Source organism: Apteryx mantelli, chromosome 1 (assembly GCF_036417845.1).
Source record: "Apteryx mantelli isolate bAptMan1 chromosome 1, bAptMan1.hap1, whole genome shotgun sequence".
Taxonomy (NCBI): Eukaryota; Metazoa; Chordata; class Aves; order Apterygiformes; family Apterygidae; genus Apteryx; species Apteryx mantelli.
Genome location: NC_089978.1, coordinates 52,838,565 through 52,860,188, shown reverse-complemented (window position 1 = coordinate 52,860,188; position 21,624 = coordinate 52,838,565). Strand labels below are relative to the sequence as shown.

The 21,624-nt window shown below is 38.5% G+C and overlaps 1 long non-coding RNA gene across 2 annotated transcripts; it reads left to right on the top strand.

The window, feature by feature from the left end:
• Positions 1–2,228: 2,228 nt before the first annotated feature.
• LOC106491659 (uncharacterized) lies at positions 2,229–19,086 on the top strand. 2 transcript variants are annotated; one of them, XR_010883151.1, is made up of 4 exons: positions 2,229–2,370; positions 6,531–6,657; positions 14,852–14,887; positions 18,458–19,086. It is a non-coding gene; the product is annotated as an uncharacterized lncRNA (long non-coding RNA). The 2 variants fall into 2 exon arrangements; XR_010883152.1 differs by lacking the exon at positions 14,852–14,887.
• The last annotated feature ends 2,538 nt before the right edge of the window (positions 19,087–21,624 follow it).

Below are 21,624 nucleotides of genomic sequence, written 5' to 3'. Positions count from 1 at the left end.
CTTTTGTGATATTCAGTCTACTAAGAATCAGTTATAATGAGTAAAAATCAAGCACTTTGATGGCTCTAGGCAGGCAATTAACAAGGGAGAAACTGGTAAACAAGGAAAATCGAAAGGCGGGGTGAATTGCTTATAGAAAGGTCTGTCTCATCATGCCAGCAGAACTGTATGCACGGTGGTGGTTTTCTAGTCTTATTTACTGTTTTATTCATTGTGCACAGTGATCACAACCATCAACAACAACGAGACAGAATAGAATTTTTAAAGTAAATCTTAGACATATGAGACCACTATAAAATATTATGGAGATGGCTGTAGAGAACTTTTATCTTCTTTCTTAAGGCATTTTAAGGTACTAATGGGACTCTGCTTAATAAAGAAAGAAAGAAAAGGGAAAGAGATTCTTTTTCGATGAAAAAACATTAATTTGTTGCTAATATTGGACATTACACCCCCTCCCCCCAAAAAAATAAAAATAAAATAAAATAACTGGTTGAGGATGTGAAAACCTAAAGCAATCTTAGCTGCAATGGCTACAAGCGAGGACTGATCTTCTAAGACAGTCTCCTCAAAATACAAGATGGTCCATTCCAATGTGCCAGGAGTTGAACAAGCGTGGCAGGAGGACAGCACAGATGGACATGGAACTCCAGAAGGGTGGAGCTTGAATGTAAAACTGAAGTGCACAGAAGGTGCACAGCAGGAATGAATTATCTGGGAGGAATATAGAGACATTGCCCAAGAGTGTAGGGGTGGAGCTAAGGAAGCAAAAGCTCAGCTGGAGTTGAAACTAGAAAAAGATGTGAAAGGCAACAAGAAGGGTTTCTCCAAGTACATTGATGACAAAATATTTTTATGGGTAAGGTCTGCTCTCTGGCCTCCCAGGGCTCTGAATCTAATAACAGGCTCTGTGGAAATGTAGCACTGCCCACTGTGGAGGAAGCACAGTTAGAGAGTCCTTAAGCAAGCTAGACCTACACAAGTCCAATGGAACTGGACAGGATGCAGCCAACAGTGATGAGGGAGCCTCTTGTCATTATTGTGAGGCCACTCTCTACCACCTTTGAAGGGTCTTGGCAATCAGAGGAAGTTCTTGATGACTGGGAAAAGCCAAATGTCACACCAATCTTCAAGAAGGAGGATCCAGGAAAGTACAGGCCGGTCAGCCTCACCTCAGTGCTGGCTATGGAGTCAATTCCCCTGGAAGCTATGTCCAGGCATATAAAGGACAAGAAGATGACTGGGAACTGGCAGAAACAATTTACCATGGGCATGTCATGCCCTTGACAGGATGGAGAGAGGCCGACAGGAACCTCAAGAAGTTTCACAATGGCAACTGCAAAATCCTGCACCCAAGCTGCATTAAACCCATGCCCTGTACAGCCTGAGGGCTGGCTGCTTGGAGAGCAGCTTTGCAGAAAAGCACCTAAGCAAGGGAAAACAACAAGAAATGTAGGTACAAATTAAAGCAAGCTTTTCCTGGAATTATATTTACCATTTTGTCAGAAGAAACTTTGCAATTCCGTGTATAAAAAAAATTTAGCCCTTTTTCCAGACTGACGATCTAGACATTCTGTCACTATACTACACTGAGAGAAGTCTCCACTGGATTTATGAGTAACATCACAAAAAAGTAGGTAGCAGACCCTGCGCTAGCTGACACAAGAAATGGGAACTTCAACATTTGGGATTCATCCTGACAATTGTGTGATGCAAACTAATTGCATAGGCATTTTAACACAGAGGGAGTCATTTGTTCTTATGCTTGGTTTTAATGAGAGTTACCTTCAGGCAGTAGTATTTCATTGTTGGTCTTAACAATAATGTAGAATTAAATAGCCTCTGTCAAAAGTCAGAAGGAAATCCAGAAGACCACATACTAATCTGGTCAATGTCTTCTTCTTACGTGTGAGTCCTGCCTTCACTATGAGATTATGGATTTATACAGAAGTTAATTTGCTTTTTGATTTTCTGATTGAAAACAGAAACCTTGACCTTCTTCCTTTAGTCAGCCTGTGAAGCTGAAGAACGACAGACATGCTGATATATATACTTTTCTTCCCTTCAGTATGCAAGAAGAGGAGAAATGTGCCATGCGATGGATGCTTATGTGCCCCCCCCCCCAAGACCCGCCCCGCGGCGGGGGGCCCCCGGCGGGACGCAGCGCCCCGGCGGCGCCCCCGCAGCCCGTGCGCGTCGCCGCGCCGCCCCGCGCTGCCGCCCGCTGCTCGCGGCGGCTCCCGGCGGCGGCGGCGGCTCCCGGCGCCCCCGCGCAGCTCTGCCCCGCCGCGGCGCACGGGCGGGGTGGGGGCACCCATTCCCACACGCTGCTTACACACCCGCGCGATCTGACCAGCTGCTGTTATCCAGGTAATTTGACCTACGGGGGAGGGTGAGGTCACCCAAACAAATATATTTAGCCCTGAGAAAGAGAGAAAAGGAGAGAGACAAAATGTAATGATAAAATAAATGAAATATAGAGGGAAAAAAACAGTACCAAAACAACAAAGAAACATTTGGAAAAATAGTATCTTGGGGGGGGCGGGGGGAGAGATATCTTGGGAGACATATCCTGATTAGAAAGCAGTAGATATTCTATATTTAGTTGTTTAAAAAAGAAGCTAAAAGAAGCGTTACATTCTTAATGCAGCTCTTCATTTTGGCTTTAAGCTTAACTGAAAGCATGTCCAATATTTGCAAAGGAGACAGGATATTGTGAAAGAACACAGTGGTAGTACGACTAAGTGCTGAATGGCAGTTTCTTGACTATTGTTTGGACTACTTCATGCTCTGAAGATGACAGAGGAGTTCCCCCTTTCAAACAGTTGAAAGTATCAAGAGTTCCCCAGTGAGTCAGCTTTCTTTCGTTAGACAAGGACTGTATAGATCTGAGGACAGAGCAGTAGTTTGGATGTTCCTTAGAGGGTTCTTTTGCATAAACAGAACGGGCAGATTCTCAAATGACATGTGCTGCATTTTCAGTTCTCTAAACAATCCATTCCAGGTGAAGGAACGCTCAGCTACATTGTGTGCATACAGTATTCATTGAGGTCCAAAGAAGCAGTCTGTGTAGATAAACAGATTTACTGACCAGAATAATTATGTAATTTTACTTCAGGAGTGGCCACGTATATCTTAAAATACTCATAGTGTATCTGTAATCTTATATATCTTTTTTATGTTATGCAACTTGATAGAAAATAATATTACAGTATTTTATAGATGGTATGAATAAATTGATCGAATGTCATAAGGGTAGTCTTCCTCTGAAATTCTGCTGCGTGTCTTCAGCACCACACCTGACAATAGTTACACTGTAGGTGTATGGTGTTGGTGTAGGTGATGGTAGGTTATGAGTTGTATGTTCTAGCAAAATAGTAAATACGGTTCCAAGGAGAACCTGCTTTAATTTGTTCTTCTTCTAGGCATATATTCTGTTTGTACAGCAAACACTCTTTGAAAGGAAACTTTTTTTGCATTCAAACCTACATGCAACTAGTAGCAAATATTCTTGAATGTCAGCAAAATTGTCTAATTTTTTTCAACTTGCCGAGTTTCAAATACACCAAATAGTCTTGACTGAACAAGTAATCTAATCTGCCAACAGAATAGAAATCAGAGGTTTTCTGAAATCTGACTGGGTACTACTTGCAGCTGTTAGACAAAAAAGTTGCATGTTTGTCTATAGATATCATGTTAATGGAAGAATAGTAGCTGTGGCCAGGTTTCTGTGAAATCGTACCCTTCTGATTTTTCATCAGTTTCCTCCACTCCCATATCTCTTCTCTAGCAGAATGTATTACAGCGTGTTTACCACCCTGTATATATTGTTATATGTAAATTGTATTCAAACATGATTAGAAAAAAGGGGAGGCAAAAAAAAAGCATAAACAAGAATACATCACCGTGTACCTGTACAATGGGGAACATCTCTTGAGAAAACAATAATATAGGCAGTTTCAAAAACACTTGCCGTCACCATATTTCAACAACATTTTAATATGTGTCTCTGTTCATAACAGTGATTCTGTAAAAACGGCAGCGGGGAAGTTGAATGGTTATCGCTTCACTGCCTTTGAATCAAGTTTGCTCTTGTACCTTTTCTAACTGCCAGCTCTGAGCTTTGAGATTCAGGCTGGTTCCTTTCCACCTCATGAATCATCACCAGTAAATCGGATCTTGTCAGCCAAATTATGCTCTGAATTACACATTTTTTCCAACTTCTCTTTTCAATGACATTCCACAAAGACCTGTCAGGCAAAGCATCAAGGGTGTAATTTGGGTTCCAAGATCTTGACAATTTATGAAATCAAGCTAAGTGGAAAGAAACTAACAAGGTGGTTGAATTCATCAGTTATGGCTAATATGACTTTGCAAAATTATAGATTAAGTACAAAGAGGAAGATCTGGTGCTGGTGAAGCCATAAATGAAAAGAGAGACTCTATTTCCCCCAGATTTACACTGTCAGCAAATGAAAGCATGGGGCTCAGAAAGCTATGCATTTACTAACACAGCAGAAATAGTAGTCAGTCATTTATTATATATACTGCTTCACAGTGTAATCGCTTACTGTTTAGCAGTTGTAGAACTGTCAGATTAAAAATAAATATTTCATGAGTTGTAACAGTAATGAGTTCTTGCTTTGATGTATAATCCATTATTAAACTCTCCAAATGTTTTTTAGACTAACTTATATGGGTCAGCGTTAGGGCTTTGTAAAGTACAGCTTTCTAGCCAGATGGTTAGAGGCTGTCATTAAATTATCCTGAATCAGTCGGTATCCCGTCAGTTAATCTCATGTACTATAAATGGCAGATGAGTTTTCTTTGTACTGATTATGCAACTTACAGCATCTGCCCATTTTCTGCTTGACTGTGTCCTGTCTGAAATGGTGATTTCCCCAGACCTGCTAGAGCCAATCAAAAACCTGCTAGGTTTGCAAGAAGACTGCAGGCACATGGCTATTCAGCTTATATTTTCACCATAGGGTACTTAGCTTTTATGTATGAGTATGGGAGAATATGTAGGATAAAGCCATTAAAGTGCTGAACAGTGAAGAATCATGGTCATTTTACACATTACAGCAGTACTGCAGAAAATGGTCATCTGTGTATATTTTCCAGTTGAATAGTTATTTTATGAATGACATTTAGTTTCATATGAAATGGGATAAAGCTGTCATTACTGAATTACTTGATTCATATAAATATTCTCATAATTACAACTTTCTGATTATATCCATGCCTTTTGGGGCAATGCTCACAGATTCCTAAAAGAAATTTTCAGATCTCAATAAAAGAATTAGCTGGAAAATGGGTAAAAGCTGAATGCAACCATCCTTTGATACTGTTTGAGCCATGGTCAGAGTAAGATGCTAGCAATGATTTTCCCATTTACCTCCTTCAGAACTATTGTATGGATAGTAAGGATATAATCTTAACATAAGAAGTTTCTATTTTATTCAACAGAGGTGACAATCACAAGTATTCTCCATAATATTTTTGCTTAATAATAACTCTTAAGTAGACCTTCACTACAAAAAGGAAATTTCTGAAGTACCCTTTCCAAATATAACATGGCACAGTACAGCTGCTGCAATAATTGAACTGTAGAGACAATCAACAGCAGTAGTATAGTGAGCATGCATTTATAAGAAGAAACTACAGCACTCAGAGTAAAACAAAAATAGCGACTCCTACTTTGCATCTAAGAAATTAAAGAGAAAACAATGACTGCTGAGTAGGACATTATTGGATAATTACAGAAAAGAGAGTGGTTCAAAATTCTTGGTGCTCCGCGGCACTTTTTCTACAGCTACATGTTATAATAATATCTTACCTGCTCTTTGTTAGAGTGGCCATTTTAAGCCTGTAGAGTCATCATCAGGTGGCTGGAAAGATAATATGTGGCCAAATTTGTGTCATTGCACTTCAGCTTCAGAGCAGAGAAATGCTCATGAGTAAGACTTTGCGTATGCACATTTTTGACCCAATATCAGTCTGTTTCTTTAACAACAGAAACACTCAAGTCCTTCAGAAGTACTCCCTTAAGTTTCTATTGCCAGAAGTAATTCTCTGGGCTGTGTGGAAAATTCTTAGCGCTAGACCATATGCATATTGCAATTGCAACTTTCTTTATGCCACTGCTTGCTCCTCCTTTACAGACCAATTGCCTGTACAAGAAGTTTCACAGGGAAATGCAGTTATCCAAAGCAAAGATTTAGAGAATAATCTGTCTACAGAAGAAATTCCTGAATCCCAAGCTGTTCCCTTGAACTAGGAGGGTTAATATAACCTCTAGCTTCTTCTGTATATGTATTTAAATGCAAACTAAATTTCATTTCATATCAGTTTGCAGCAACACAAACATCTGAAAATAGCTAAGAAGTTAAAGGAAAAGTATTCCTGAGTTCTTTTCCATGTACTTTTTGACAGCACTGTAGGCTGAAGTACTCTATACCGCCTTTACTTACGGCTCAGAGATATCATGGAGTAAGTGGTATTTCAACTTCTAATTCATACTTTCACAGAAAATTCAATACTAACCTGATCTGCTGATACCGTAATGGACTTCCCTGTGTATTCTGGGCTGGGCTGAAGGTGGATGTAGTCTGAGGAAACATCAGATGAACTGGAGAGGAAACAGAGTGATTTTTGGTGAGCTCTGCTGCCTGTTGCGCCAATACGGGAAGTGTTAAGGGAAATACCCACTAATCTCTGGCATCGATGTTCAGATCAGATTCACCTCATTCCCTCTATGATTCTGTATAATACATTTCCATCAAAATTATGAGTTGGTTTTCAGAGGTACTCATCCAATACATAGGAGTGAGACATGCTGGACAGCTTTGCCAAGGAAGAAGTGGATCATGGATAGAGCTGCTTTGAGATTTTCCATTAACATGATTTTTATACAGAAAATGTGTTTTTTCTAATAGGGAGTATGCAGGTATGTGTACGTAAATGTGATTTCCCTGATTAAAAAAATATTATTTTCCTTTTGTTTCAAAAAAAAAAATTTAGGAAGCGTTTAGATTTGTTGCACTGAAACAAAGTACAAAAATTTTTATTTCTCCATTTTCCGAATTCAGCCTTGAATTGTAGCTACCTGAAGTGCTGTATGGTCTCAAAGGAGTTTTTGTGTGCCCTTTCCCACCGCCAAAACTCCCTTAGGTTTTGTTCATTCATGAAAATAGACCCTCTGGCTGGCATAACAGTCTTGTCTGAGCGATGTCTATATCATGGAAATGCTGTAGCATACTTCTGATTTATTGGGGTTGTAATCCAGCCACCAAGACAGCCAACGCAGCCATTGCATGGGGCACTGCAATGGTCAGTCCTCTCAGGCACCATGATGGGGCACAGGCTGGGGCTCCCCGACCCCTCACATGGCCCACACACTAGGGAAGAACTGCATTTATATCATTTTCTTAATCAGTCATTTCTTAGGCACTGAGTGATACAGTTTTAACTAATTTTATCTATCCAGAGAAAATCTTTTCCCATTTGTTAGCTAAAATATAACCAAAAGTTACTTCAAAACCAGAAATGGTGCAAAGTACAGCAAGAAAAAATTTTCAACGTGTTGTCGACAGCATATGAAAAAGGATCTGAAAAGTAATGCAACCTTAATAGCATAACGGCATGCAAAATTCACCTCTGCTTCACCTTGCAGTATAACAGTTATTCCTGAAACTTGATACCTAAAGACAGAAAATAGGGGCTATTCACTAGAATTAAGTAATCCCCTCTTTGTACCTCCCCCAACTCACTGATATCAGCAGTACACTTACCCAGGATATTTCTTGAATAATTCTGCTTTCAATACTGATATGTCTGATTCTCAATTTCAGCTAGGTTTTACACTGAGTTTCTCTGCATAATATCATACACCTTCTATTATGATAAAAATATAAATGGTCTATCAAGAGTCTCAATTTTAATGGTTTTAAAAATCTCAATTAATCTTTAATTCTCTATTTCATGAAAATTTCATCTTTAAAGTAAATTTCTACCTCCTACAAGTGTGAAGGACCTTAAAAATCTGAGGCAAGTTCCACTTTAACATCTAAATCACAAAGATCTGTTATTACTTTAAGGTTATTATATTGGGAAACAGACTCATTATTTTTGAATGCTAGGAGTATTAGAGCTAACAGCATTGATTTTAAAATATTTTAGTCACACAATGTGATCCCTTTGGCTAGACAGGAATCATTGTGCCTTGGGGTTTAAACTTCCGGAATGCTACACTTACTGAGGAATTAAAAATTAAAATAAATAAATAAATAAATAAATGTTAGAAGAAAAACAAAAAGAAATATTCAGTGTTCAAAGCAATCTTTCTTAGACAGTCATTAACCTTTGCATCTTCACCTATTCACATAAATAAACCTTAAATCTCCCTCCGTTCATACAGTAAATAAAATAATAACATGAACTTACACAAAGCTTGCTTGCCATTAAGCAGGTTTTAAAATTTATTAGTGCTTTGTTGTTTTTACAGTTAAATTCACGGAGACTGCAGGACTTGTACAAACTTCCATTAATAATAAATAACAACAAAAAACATAGTGTCAAGCTAATAGATTAAAGAATGCAAGAGAAAACAATTATCACTGCTTGCTTCTTTCCTTCTGAAATTATGAAAACAACCTAGATTAACCCTTTCATTAAATTTTATAGACTACTTGGTTTTGTTAACTGTCAGAGAGGTATATTTAAACTCTCTTCCCTCGCCAAGAACACACCTTTTTACAGGCCTCTTGGCTGACTGTTACTCAGTTCTATTTAAATTAAATTAAAATACCACACAAATAAATGACCTACAAGCATTAGTAGACAGCTTAATTAGATAAGACAAGTCCTAGTTTTCCTCCCACTCTCCCTTCCTTCCTCTCTTCCTTCTTTCTCACTCTGTATAGTTTTAATATTGATTAGGATGACTGAAAACTCTCCCATTAAATTCTATTTTATTTTAGTCTTTAATACTTGAATTCAGCCACTTAACTTTAAGCTATTAATAAGAGTACATAAATTTATTTATTTATTTATTTAGGCTCAAGAAAGAGACTCAGATGTCTAATAACCAGAAGCAGGCTGGTACTATCAAACAACAGTTCAGCCTATCGAAGGTCTCACTATCCCACTAGATGTGACTTATTTTCCTTCTTTAACAGGATGATCCAAGGACAACTCTGCTCTCTAAGTACCTCAGTCAAGCACTTAAGGTGGATGATGTACTGAAGTGTGCTTTCCGTTATGAAATGATTATATTACAGTGTGATTACATTAAGGATATCAATACCAATTAGAAAATGTTTTTCTTTTTTTTTCCCCAATGAAAATTCTCAAACTAAAAAAAAATGAAACAAAATATTTTTTCCTATTTCAAGACAAAACTAGGAAGAAGAAATCACTAGAAGTAATTTACAGGTTGCAGAAGTGCTCAGGCTGTGAAGGACACCAAGCTTAGGATCTGGACACACATTGAGATGGCTGAAGTTGGAAGAGAAGGACTCTGGGAGTGGGTTGGGCTGTTTATTCTCTTTGAACACATTTTCTTCCCCTGACATTTAATCTGCAAGAAGTCAGGGCAAAATAATAGTAATAATAATAATAATGATTATAATAATAATACCCTCATCAGTTAAGCTTTATGCCACAATCTGCTAGTATTATTTTAATAGCAGTCAATTTCTTTCATTTTATTTTATCTTGGAAAACTACATCTTTACTACTTGAAATTTTGAATATGCAAAGAAAATAGTTTCTACTGTAATGTCAGTGTACTAAAAAATCCTTGAATAGCTCTAACTCAACTGCTTAAAGGTGATAACATCCCTAAGTAATTTTTATATTCAGCTTTGTTGTTATCTCAGCCATAGTTCTTGTGAGTAGTTCCATTAAAACCAAAGGCCATTGGAGACTATAAATTCCCAGTGTCAGGGATGATATCTTGATTGTCTAAATATACAAAGTCAAACATATTACAGGATTGCATGAGATACTGACGATCTCTAAATTAACCATCTCTATAACTGCTAAAGAAAACATTGTATGGTAAATTTACTAAGTGTCCAGCATAGAGAATCTGAAATGGAATGCTTTCATTTAATGGTGGAGTTGCTCTTTATGTGAGAGAGCAACTGGAATGTATTGAGCTGTGCCTAGGGGTGGATGCAGAGCGAGTCGAGAGCTTATGGGTAAGGATTAAAGGGCAGGCTAGCATGGGTGACACTGTTGTGGGTGTTTACTACAGGCCACCTGATCAGGAAGAGGAAGTCAATGAGGCCTTCTACAGACAGCTGGAAGTAGCCTCACGATCCCAGGCCCTGGTTCTCATGGGGGACTTCAACCACCCCGATATCTGCTGGAAAGACAACACAGCTAGGCACAAACAGTCCTGGAGGTTCCTGCAGAGCATTGGTGACAACTTCTTGACACAGGTGGTGGAGGAGCCAACAAGGAGAGGTGTGCTGCTGGACCTCGTACTAACAAACAAAGAAGGACTGGTGGAAGATGTGAAGGTTGGGGGCAGCCTTGGCTGCAGTGACCATGAGATGGTGGAGTTCAGGATCCTGCGAGGAGGAGACAGGGCACTAAGTAGGATCGCAACAGTGGACTTCAGGAGAGCAAACTTTGGCCTCTTCAGGGACCTGCTTGGAGGAATCCCATGGGTTAGGGCCCTAGAAGGAAGGGGCGTTCAGGAGAGCTGGTTAATATTCAAACATTACCTCCTCCAGGCTCAAGAGCGGTGCATCCCTATGAGTAGGAAGTCAAGCAAAGGAGGCAGGAGACCTGTGTGGATGAGCAAGGAGCTCCTGGCAAAACTCAACCAGAAGAAGGAAGTATACAGAAAGTGGAAAGGGGGACAGGCCGCTTGGGAGGAATATAGGAACGTTGTCAGAGTATGCAGGGATGCGACGAGGAAGGCTAAGGCCTGTTTGGAATTAAATCTGGCGAGAGATGTCAAGGACAGCAAGAAGGGCTTCTTCAAATACATCAGTAGCAAGAGGAAGACTAAGGAAAATGTGGCCCTTTGCTGAATGGGGTGGGTGCCCTGGTGACGAAGGATGCAGAGAAGGCAGAGTTCCTGAATGCCTTCTTTGTTTCAGTCTTTCCTGCTCAGGCCAGCCCTCAGGAATGCCAGACCCTGGAGGCAAGAGAGAAAGTCTGGAGAAAGGAGGACTTTCCCTTGGTGGAGGAGGAGTGGGTTAGAGATCATTTAAGCAAACTTGACACCCACAAATCCATGGGCCCCGATGGGATGCACCCACGAGTGCTGAGGGAGCTGGTGGTTGTTATTGCTAGGCCAGTCTCCATCATCTTTGAAAGGTCATAGAGAACAGGAGAGGTGCCTGAGGACTGGAAGAAAGCCAATGTCACCCCAGCCTTCAAAAAGGGCAAGAAGGAGGACCCAGGGAACTACAGGCCAGTCAGCCTCACCTGCATCCCTGGAAAGGTGATGGAGCAGCTCATCCTGGAAGCCATCTCCAAGCATGTGGAGGAAAAGAAGGTGATCAGGAGTAGTCCGCATGGCTTCACCAAGGGGAAATCATGCTTAACAAATCTGATGGCTTTCTATGATGGAATGACTGGCTGGGTAGATGAGGGGAGAGCAGTGGATGTTGTCTCCCTTGACTTCAGCAAGGCTTTTGACACTGTCTCCCATAACATCCTCATAGACAAACAAGCTCAGGAGGTGTGGTTTAGATGAGTGGACAGTGAGGTGGATTGAGAACTGGCTGAATGGCAGAGCTCAGAGAGTTTTGATCAGTGGTGCAGAGTCTAGTTGGAGGCCTGTAGCTAGCGGTGTTCCCCAGGGGTCAGTACTGGGTGCAGTCTTGTTCAACTTCTTCATCAGTGACCTGGATGAAGACACAGAATGCACTCTCAGCAAGTTTGCTGAGGATCCAGACCTGGGAGGAGTGGCTGATACGCCAGAGGGCTGTGCTGCCATTCCGAGAGACCTGGACAGGCTGGAGAGTTGGGCAGAGAGGAACCTCATGAGGTTCAACAAAGGCAAGTGCAGGGTCCTGCACCTGGGGAGGAATAACCCCATGCAGCAGGACAGGTTGGGGGTTGAGCTGCTGGAAAGCAGCTCTGCGGAGAAGGACCTGGGAGTGCTGGTGGACACCAAGTTAAGCATGAGGCAGCAATGTGCCCTTGTGGCCAAGAAGGCCAATGGTATCCTGGGGTGCATGAGGAAGAGTGTTGCCAGCAGGTGGAGGGAGGTGATCCTCCCCCTCTCCTCAGCCCTGGTGAGGCCACATCTGGAGTACTGCGTCCACTTCTGGGCTCCCCAGTACAAGAGGGATGTGGCCCTACTGGAGCAAGTCCAGCGAAGGGCTACAAAGATGATTAGGGGACTGGAGCATCTCTCTTATGAGGAAAGGCTGAGAGAGCTGGGCCTGTTTAGCCTGGAGAAGAGAAGGCTGAGAGGAGATCTTATCAACGTGTACAAGTATCTGAAGGGAGGGTGTCGAGAGGATGGGACCAGACTCTTTTCAGTGGTGCCCAGCGACAGGACGTGAGGCAACGGGCACAAACTGAAACACAGACAGTTCCATCTGAACATGAGGAAAAAACTTCTTCGCTGTGAGGGTGACAGAGCACTGGAACAGGTTGCCCAGAGAGGTTGTGGAGTCTCCTTCTCTGGAGATATTCAAAACGCACCTGGATGCAATCCTGTGCAATGTGCTCTAGGTGACCCTGCTTGAGCAGGGGGGTTGGACTGGATGATCTCCAGAGGTCCCTTCCAACCTCAGCGATTCTGTGATTCTGTGACTCTGTCATTCTGTGAAACAAACATATCTGTATGAAAAGACTCAATATTTAGAACTCACTAATAAGGAATGAAAGCTAAGGACAAATATAATGGGAATTAAATATCCTTTCTACATATGTACAAAGAAACCTGATACTGTAGGAATGATAAACAATGCAATTTCATTATAGTGTTGATAAGTAGCAAGGCATTAACAGGAAAGATGATCGAAGAAATTGTCTTAGATCATGAGCAGGAATGGCAAAATCTAGTAAATGGCAGGATAGACATAGTAAGTCTCTGAAGCTTTGGATGTAAGGGAAGAACATCTTTGGCAAATTAAAGAAAATAATAAATGAGATTTCTTGCACAGAGAAACTCCAGGATCTGAATGTGGAAAAGAGATGGTATTATTTTTCCTCAAAAACACAAATAGTATTCAGCACCTGTATCCAGATTGCAAGGAAAAAACACCTAATAGGGCAGGACTGAAATAAACACCTTAGAGAGGCATAAAATGTATGTGAAGTAATAGAAAAGTAATGGACAAAATTTTAATTGTCAAATTTCTTGAAGCTGTGAGAGTACAAAATAATGTAAATTGGACAATTATTTTGAGTTGGATGCTGCAAGGAAGATAAGGAAAAACATACATAATTCTTCAGCCATATAAATGAGAAGAGGAGACTGATGAGACCAGTCATGCTACATGATATGGGATAAGGTTAAGCCAGATATACATAAGCTACTAAACTATTGTTTTAACTCATAGGTGCATGAAATAATTCATATCTGTATGTTAAATTACATGAGCATAATGAAAGGCTGTCTGCAGGGAACAGAATAATTGCAAGTACTAAAGTGAGGTGTAAATGACATTTATATTGCTTATTATCACAAAACTGAAAGCCATTAAACAACAGCTGAAAGTATGGTCCATGGAATTACAAAACAATAGTAAGGACTTTCCATGAACTTACCAATTTTTGTCTTTTTGCTGGAAAATGACAAATGTCAAGCCAGGGTCAGCTTATATCAGGATGCTCAGAGCCCTGTCCAGTCGAAGTTCTGAATATCTCCAAGAATGGAGATACCACAGTCTCCCTAGGCAACCTGTTATGGCATTTAACCACAACTATGGGTGGAAAAAAACTCATATTGACTGGAATTTTCCTTTTTAAGACTTGTGCCTGTTGCCTCTTGTCCTTTTGCTGTAAATCTCTGAGAAGGCACTAGCTCAGACTTCTCTGCACCCTCCCATTACGGAGCTGCAGACAGCAAAAAGATCTCCCCTGAGCTTTCTGTTCTCTATGCTGAACATACCAGCCCTCCCAGCCCCTCCTCATGTGACGTGTGCTCCAGAGCCCTAACCATCTTGGTGCCCTTCTGGTAGACTTACTCCACATTGTAAATGTGTTTTTTGTACTGGGCAGCTGAAGACTGGACACGGTGCTCCAGCTGCAATCTCACAGCTGCTGAGTGGAAGGAAATAATCACGCAGCTTGACCTGCTCACTGTGCTCTTGCAAATGCAGGCCAGGGTGTCGTTGGCCTTCTTAGCTGCAAGGGCGCACTGCTGGCTCGTGTTCAACTTGTTGACCAGGACCTCTCTAGATGCTTTTCTGTGAAGCTGATCTCCAGGCAAACAGCCACCAGCCTGTACTGGGGCATGGGATTAATGCAGTCCGGGTACAGGATTTTGTATGATAGTGACAGTATTGTAGAGAAGCATCCTGAAGACAACTTGTCTATCAGTATGTTATTATCATCTAGTTTTCTCAGAAGCTTGTTTTTATTTCTAGTCTATTATTTACAGATGATGAAAAGAGTGATCCAAACTAGTTAAGAATAAAAGGAAACTGAAATATCTGACTACAATATAAGCATAACACAAAAAATGTAGTTCACATAAATATGTTTGTATTTTTAAAATTGGTATGGGAAACTGTCTGAATTTAGTGTAGAGATTAAAAAAAGACATTAAGGGAGAATAGGACTGATCACACTGGTGTGCAGGTATCTTCTCAGGATCCGTGAAGTTCATGTGTAGAAGAAAAATAGCTCTCTGTGTTTTCTTTCACAGAAATCCTTTCACACAGACACACTGCCTGTCATATAGGTAGGTATAAATACTGTTGCAATGATCATTAAACTGATATTTATTGATATGAAGTTATTTCACCGATTTTAAAATTAAAATTGCTTTGGCTGATTTTGTAAGTCATGCAAGAAAAAGAGTTTGACTTTGATTGTGAAACTGGCAGAGGAAATATATGTAGACATACACATATTCACACGTACATGTACACAAAGTACGTAATGTTTGGTTCAGAGAGGAAGGGAGTGAGAGTACTGAATAAAACCAGGTAGGTATTAAAGTACCTCCAGATTAAGGACATACTTCTCTGGTGTTATGGGTTTATAAGCTGATTACCCTTTTGAAAGAAAAACATTTTTTATAATTAAAGGAATCAATGGCTTGACAACTCAGACTAGAACTGTAAGCATAATAAATGGCTAGAGAGTTTACCCATGAGCTTCATCCATGAGTTTCACTCAGACAATATTCTATATTTATTAACAAGTATCCAGTTATGTTTTTAAACTAATAGTTTTTTTTTTTCTTAATAACAGAATAATTTCCTCTTTATCCAGTAGTCTCAGAGCATTACCTGATAAACCGATCCAGGTGTGTGTAGCTATTGCTGCATAGTTCAGAGTGGTTCTTTTGGTTCTTTTTGGATCTATTGGATATCAGAAATACTCTGTAATCTGGACATTGATCATAAATTACAGCACATTCAAATGCACTTGTTATCTAAGTGCACCTCACCTGTTTTTTATTTCTGTACTGCTTAAGAAGTCTTTCTGTGATGACAGAAAAATGTTGTATCGCATTTAAAAATACAAAACCAATTAATTAACCAGTAAATTACTGAGTTTTTCTGCTAGAAAAACACAACATTTTCTGTTTTACCTTATGCCTTGCTCATTTGACTTACCTGACTGCAATTTGTTTCCCCTGTAAATGGGGTCTTGTCCTGGAAATGAAAGGAAAAGAGGCAGCAGTCACAAAATGATTTACTGGATGTGAGAAAGACATTTTAAAAACTCTTTAGAATCCTTATTAGTTTTGGCCTTCCATAACTCTGCTGGATATCACTCCTATACTCTTATTTCCATCTTCTCTATTTTCTCTTACTGATATATATGAAAATTTGCTTAAATTTCCCTGAACTTAATATTAAAGTATCAAACAATTGTAAATGCAAATACTTTGCTAGCAAAGTATTTTATCATGTATTCTTTTTAATTATGCATTTTGTTTTAGTATTTATGTAGTAGAGCATGTAGTCAATCACCTTCCTTAATTAACAAGAAAAATTGGATTCTTGAGTTTGTTTTAATCTTGCATGGAGAAGCTATGCCCCTTCATGTAAAAGTGCTCTTAGAAGAAAACACTGCATTCTAAAAGAGTTTTAGGCACTTTAAAACACAGCGATGATTTCCAATTAAATATTTCTATTCCCACTTTCCAGGTTATACAGTATTATTTTAATTTGTTTCTACTCAATGAAACATGAAAATCAATATCACCCCTCACTTTCTCTATTAAAGGGTCAAGAAACCAGTTAAACTTCATTGACTAATTACACAGAATAACAGCCAAGCATGAAGAGTTATTGCTGAGGAACATGTTATCTGAGAAAAGACTAAAAAAGTAACTTTACAGAATGCAATTAAAGAAAAAAAAAGTAGGTTTTAAACAGAGGAAGGGTGTAACACAAATACAAAATCCAGGAAATTAAAATTGCTAATTCAGAACTGTGAAATAAAAATAAGAGGCACAATAGTGTGATTCATGAATGCAATAAAAGGCTTAATATTAAGTATTCTCATCTGAAGCCAAAAGTTTGGCCCAAAAAGTAAATTGTATCTCAGACCTTAGTTATGCATAAAGTATAAAAACATACACATGCTAGGGAGAAGTGGCCCTGCATGCAGTTACTATATATCTTGTAGAAGTAGTTCTGAATAAAAATAAGGATGGTTAGCACCCTGGAGATTATATATGTACCAGTCTGAAGATTATGGCTACTTATATCTAATTCCTGCCCAACCATGCAGTTGGTTATTGCCATATACAGCTAGCAGAATTCCACATTTGTGATAAAATCAGGGTAAAAACAGCTTCTCTGGCAGCAATTTTAGAGATGTTTTTTAACAGTATTTTGCTAAAAGCAGACTGAGAAATAAGTTTATAGAACTGTCTATCTGGTGAATCAGCCTACTACCATAGTATGACAGAAAAGTCGGCTTGGCAATCTAGTCACCACCAAAGCAGTTATTACTAGTTATGACAACCTATGGCTTTTAGAAGTTTTGGGGGGAACTCAAATGAGGTGTAAATGAAGTGTAATGGAGTGTAACATACTTAAATGTGAATCATGCTAATGTGCTAGCTACAAGGAGAAACAGGATTTCTTTTTTATGTTTAAATATCTAAAGCTCCTAGAGAAATTTCATAGTAAATAGACAGGTTATTGGGAATTTGGACTACATACAGTTGGGCATTGCTAGAAAGAAAGTACCCTAGATGCCATCTGATGATTACATGCAGAAATATTGGAAGTATCATGGCATGGCTTAGCCTACAGTCTTTCAGTGATGACATTTTTCCCCATATAGTTTAGTATTATGTTGTTCTGTATTATGAAAAGAAAGAAGTTTCTCTTGAAAATCTTGTTCTTCCGTAACAAACTCAGGTTAACCATCTTAAATGATTGAGATCTGGTGACTTGAATTTAGTGGGAATTAGGTACATATAGAGTAGTTTTCATGTGCTAAAATAATTCTGAATGCTATTTCCTGCCATTCTTTTAAACATGCTGCTAGTATTTTCCATGAAGACTATATATATGAAGGAATATTACAGCAAATTCAGTGATTAAAATTTGAAATCTATACTAGATGGTCCAATTGGTCCACGTTGGTCCAACAACATGTCAATGACTTTTTTTTTTTTTAATCCAAACTTGGATCTCAAATCCTGTAACCTTTGTATGTATTTTAGTCAAATCAGTTTCTGTATTTTGCATTTCTAATGATTTAATCTGGCTTACTATACTTTGAAAGGATTTCACCCTGAGAGAAGATAAACTAGACAATCAGCAGTTTACTGTATTTTGAAACATATGGCAACAATTTCTAGATAGAGAAGAAAATATTCTTACAATCCTCTGAATTCTGTTTAGCATTTTCTATCTTTTATACCAGGCCTCATTTCATTTTGATTTTACAAAAAGGAATTCAAGTGCTAAAGAGTACTGTCAGCTCCTCTTGTTTTTAGAGTCATGTAAACATTTCCCAATATAAAACAACATGTTGTCTTGTTTACTTCTTAGCCATCAAGGAGTATATTTGCTTTACTTTAGTCTTTCATTGAATAAACAAATTAAAAAAAAATCCAAAAAAAATACACACATTTGACTGTAAGTTACATCTAAGAGCTAGCAGAGTACATAAGGGACACATTTTTCTTGTTGCCACTTCAGTTTTGCTTTGCTGCAGTAATGAAGCGACAGGTACTCTTATTTTTATGAGCAAGTAACCATGTAAATTCTAGCCCTTCATTTCATCTCAAAAGGGATCTGATATAAAATAATTGCTTTTGTTCTTTTTCTTTCAGGATATGTGCTGTTCCCTCTGCATTTTGAAGATCGGCTTTTTCTTTCTTTCTTTCTTTTTTTTTTTTAATATAATGGTCTGATGATCTTGTAGTGTTGACTAAGGAAAAAACTCAGAAAATTATCCCTCCTCTGTTATCTACTTCTTGAAAATACGAATAAGAAACTCTGAAATGGAAGGAACTTTAGAAGGCTAAATAATTGAAGGCTCAAGTTTTTCCTGCCTATGGATGTTGGGAAACAGGTGCTTAAATTAGTCTATAATAAAATCTTTAAATTGAGTCTAAGTAGGAAGTTGAAACTGGAAGGCAAAAAATTAATTATTTAGTAATTAAATTTGCTGTAGAATAACCCCCAATACAAGAACACTAGATTAAAATTGTCTGTTCTTTGTGTTCTATGTAATATTGAAAATTTTTGCAGTATTCATCTGTGCAATTAATTAAAGAAAAAGAAGAAAAAAATCTCCCAGCTTACTATGTTGATGTGGGACTAGACACAAGAATTACTTTCTTTGATAGTCATAAATGATAGATATATACTTTTCCTGTCTCTTTTTTTTTTTGTCTCTCCTTATTCTGTTTTTATTTTTCATACACATTTTTCCTTATTTACTATCCCTTAGAAAAACAGAGAGAGAGAGGAAAAAAAAAAGATTGAAATGAAAATAGTCTTTAATACACTGTTTTCACCAGGATTTCAATCTTGATACACATATAGCTAACATGAATTTAAGTCACTTCATTGCTGTGATGGCTTGGCTCAATGAAAAAAAAAATATATATTTGTTTGTTTTTGCTTTTTCCTCATACACATCAATTTACATTCAACTATATTGAATTTCAGCTACAATATTATTGCCCAGTCACTAGACCTTTATAAGATACTCTGCATTTCTTCACCTTTGGTTCTCATCTTTATTCTTTTCTTTAAGGGAGGGTGCAAAGAGGATGGAGCCAGACTCTTTTCAGTGGTGCCCAGCGACAGGACGTGAGGCAACAGGCACAAACTGAAACACAGACAGTTCCATCTGAACATGAGAAAAAAAATTCCTCACTGTGAGGGTGACAGAGCACTGGAACAGGTTGCCCAGAGAGGTGGTGGGTTCTCCTTCTCTGGAGATATTCAAAACTCTCCTGGACACGATCCTGTACAACGTGCTCTAGGTGACCCTGCTTGAGCAGGGGTGTTGGACTAGATGATCTCCAGAGGACCCTTCCAACCTCAACCATTCTGTGACTCCGTGATGTAATGTCATTAGAATCAAAGAATCACAGAACTGTTGAGATTGGAAGGGACCTCTGGAGACTGTCTAGTTTAATTCCCGTGCTCAAAACAGGGTCATCTACAGCAGGTTGCTGAGGGCCATGTGCAGTCAGATTTTGAAAGTCTCCAAGGATGGAAACTCCACAACCTGTTTGGGAAATCTGTTCCAGTACTTCACAGTGCTTGCAGTAAGAAAAACTATTCTCTTACGTTTGGGTGGAATTTCATATATTTCAATTTGTGTCCATTGCTTTTTGTCCCTTTGCTCACAACCAAAAAGAGTCTGGCACTGTCTTATTTACATGAGATAGCCCTTGCCCCTGAGTCTCCTCTAGATGTGTTGCCTACAATACATTTATGAAATCTCCACACACCAGGATATTTTTTCACACTAATTATGCTAAAAGGCCCCTAGTGTTACAAAAGAAAAGATGGATAATAACCTGGAAATGATGACAGATATGCTGTAGAGAAAAGAGGAATGGAGAAGGAGAGAGAGACACTTTTTCATATAGTCTTCCCATAGAAGTTAGTTACTACAGTCACCATGAAAGAAAACCCTGGAGATTAGGGGGAAGAAATCATGTATGTGATTTATTCATTTTGTTAAAGAGGGGAGAGGATAGGAGGAGAGTTGGAGAGAGGAAAAAGGCGAAGGAAGGGAGAGGATGGATAAAGGGGTGTTGACTATAAATACTGTAACTTTTAAAATAGTATGTCATAAAAGATTATGTACATGATTATATTGCATGCTCAAAATCTTCAATGAGTATCACCATTCTTATTTTTATTTTCTCTCTTATTTCTGAAGCATTCAGTTGCAATGTTAACTTCAGTGTTAATTTTGAGGTTATGGTTAAACTTTAAAACTGTTTTGTTTTCTAGAGCCCAGTATATTTTCTTCAAGAACTATGATCCTGCAAACAGCATTTTAAGTTTTTAAAAGCTGTATGCACTTTTCTGCTCTGTAAAAGAAAAATCACTTCTATGACTACACTTAGCAACAGACTCAGATATTCTGAGATACCATTTTTCTCAGATTAGTAAATCAAAAAGGCCAATTTACATTGGGCAGCAGGTGACTGCAGAATGTAATATGAATGTCCACTCGAAGGAGGAATTCACTGATTATTAAAAAAGAAAAAAAGTATTATCTTGAGAAAATAAATGTTAGTACCAAGTCATATACCTCTGAAGGAAGATTTTTTTTTGTTCTATTTGACTTGGTCAACAGAGGAATGAAGTCCAAAACCACAGCCATCTGCAGTTACATAGAATGCAACACAGCACCATGTCTACTACCAACACTTAACATCTATACAGAGGTGCTGTCAAGGCATTTAAAGCAGGTCAGAAAAATGTGTGGACCAGCTGTTGTACCAACAGATATATAGTGGTCTGCTTTAGAGAATTCACAATTCCAAAGACAGGATGATATAAGAAGATAAGCGTGTGGAAAGAAAAATATATATTATTCTTTATGCTGCCATAGCTGGGACACTGGTACTAAGTACCAGACTCATACCTATATATGTGTCTATATTTAACTTTAGAAAAAAGCCTTTGGGGACCAAGTTTGAAAAATATTTATTGTATTTTTACAAAGAAAAATACTTAATATTTTGGTCTCATGTGTTGTTATTATTAACTAAAACCAGGATAGAATGTTAAAAACATAACAGGTTTCTCATTAAACCAGAAGCAAATCAGCAAATTGTAAAAATTAACCATCAGTGTTGATTTAATTATTTATTAATTTGAGAAAATATTGAAATTGAATGAAACAAAGAATTCATTTACCTATTGTTACAATTTTGAGTGGTGCGTAATGAAAGAGTTTGTCTGTAAGATGGTGGACTGTTATTTTATGACATCTAGTCACATTTACCATGAAAAGTATTTC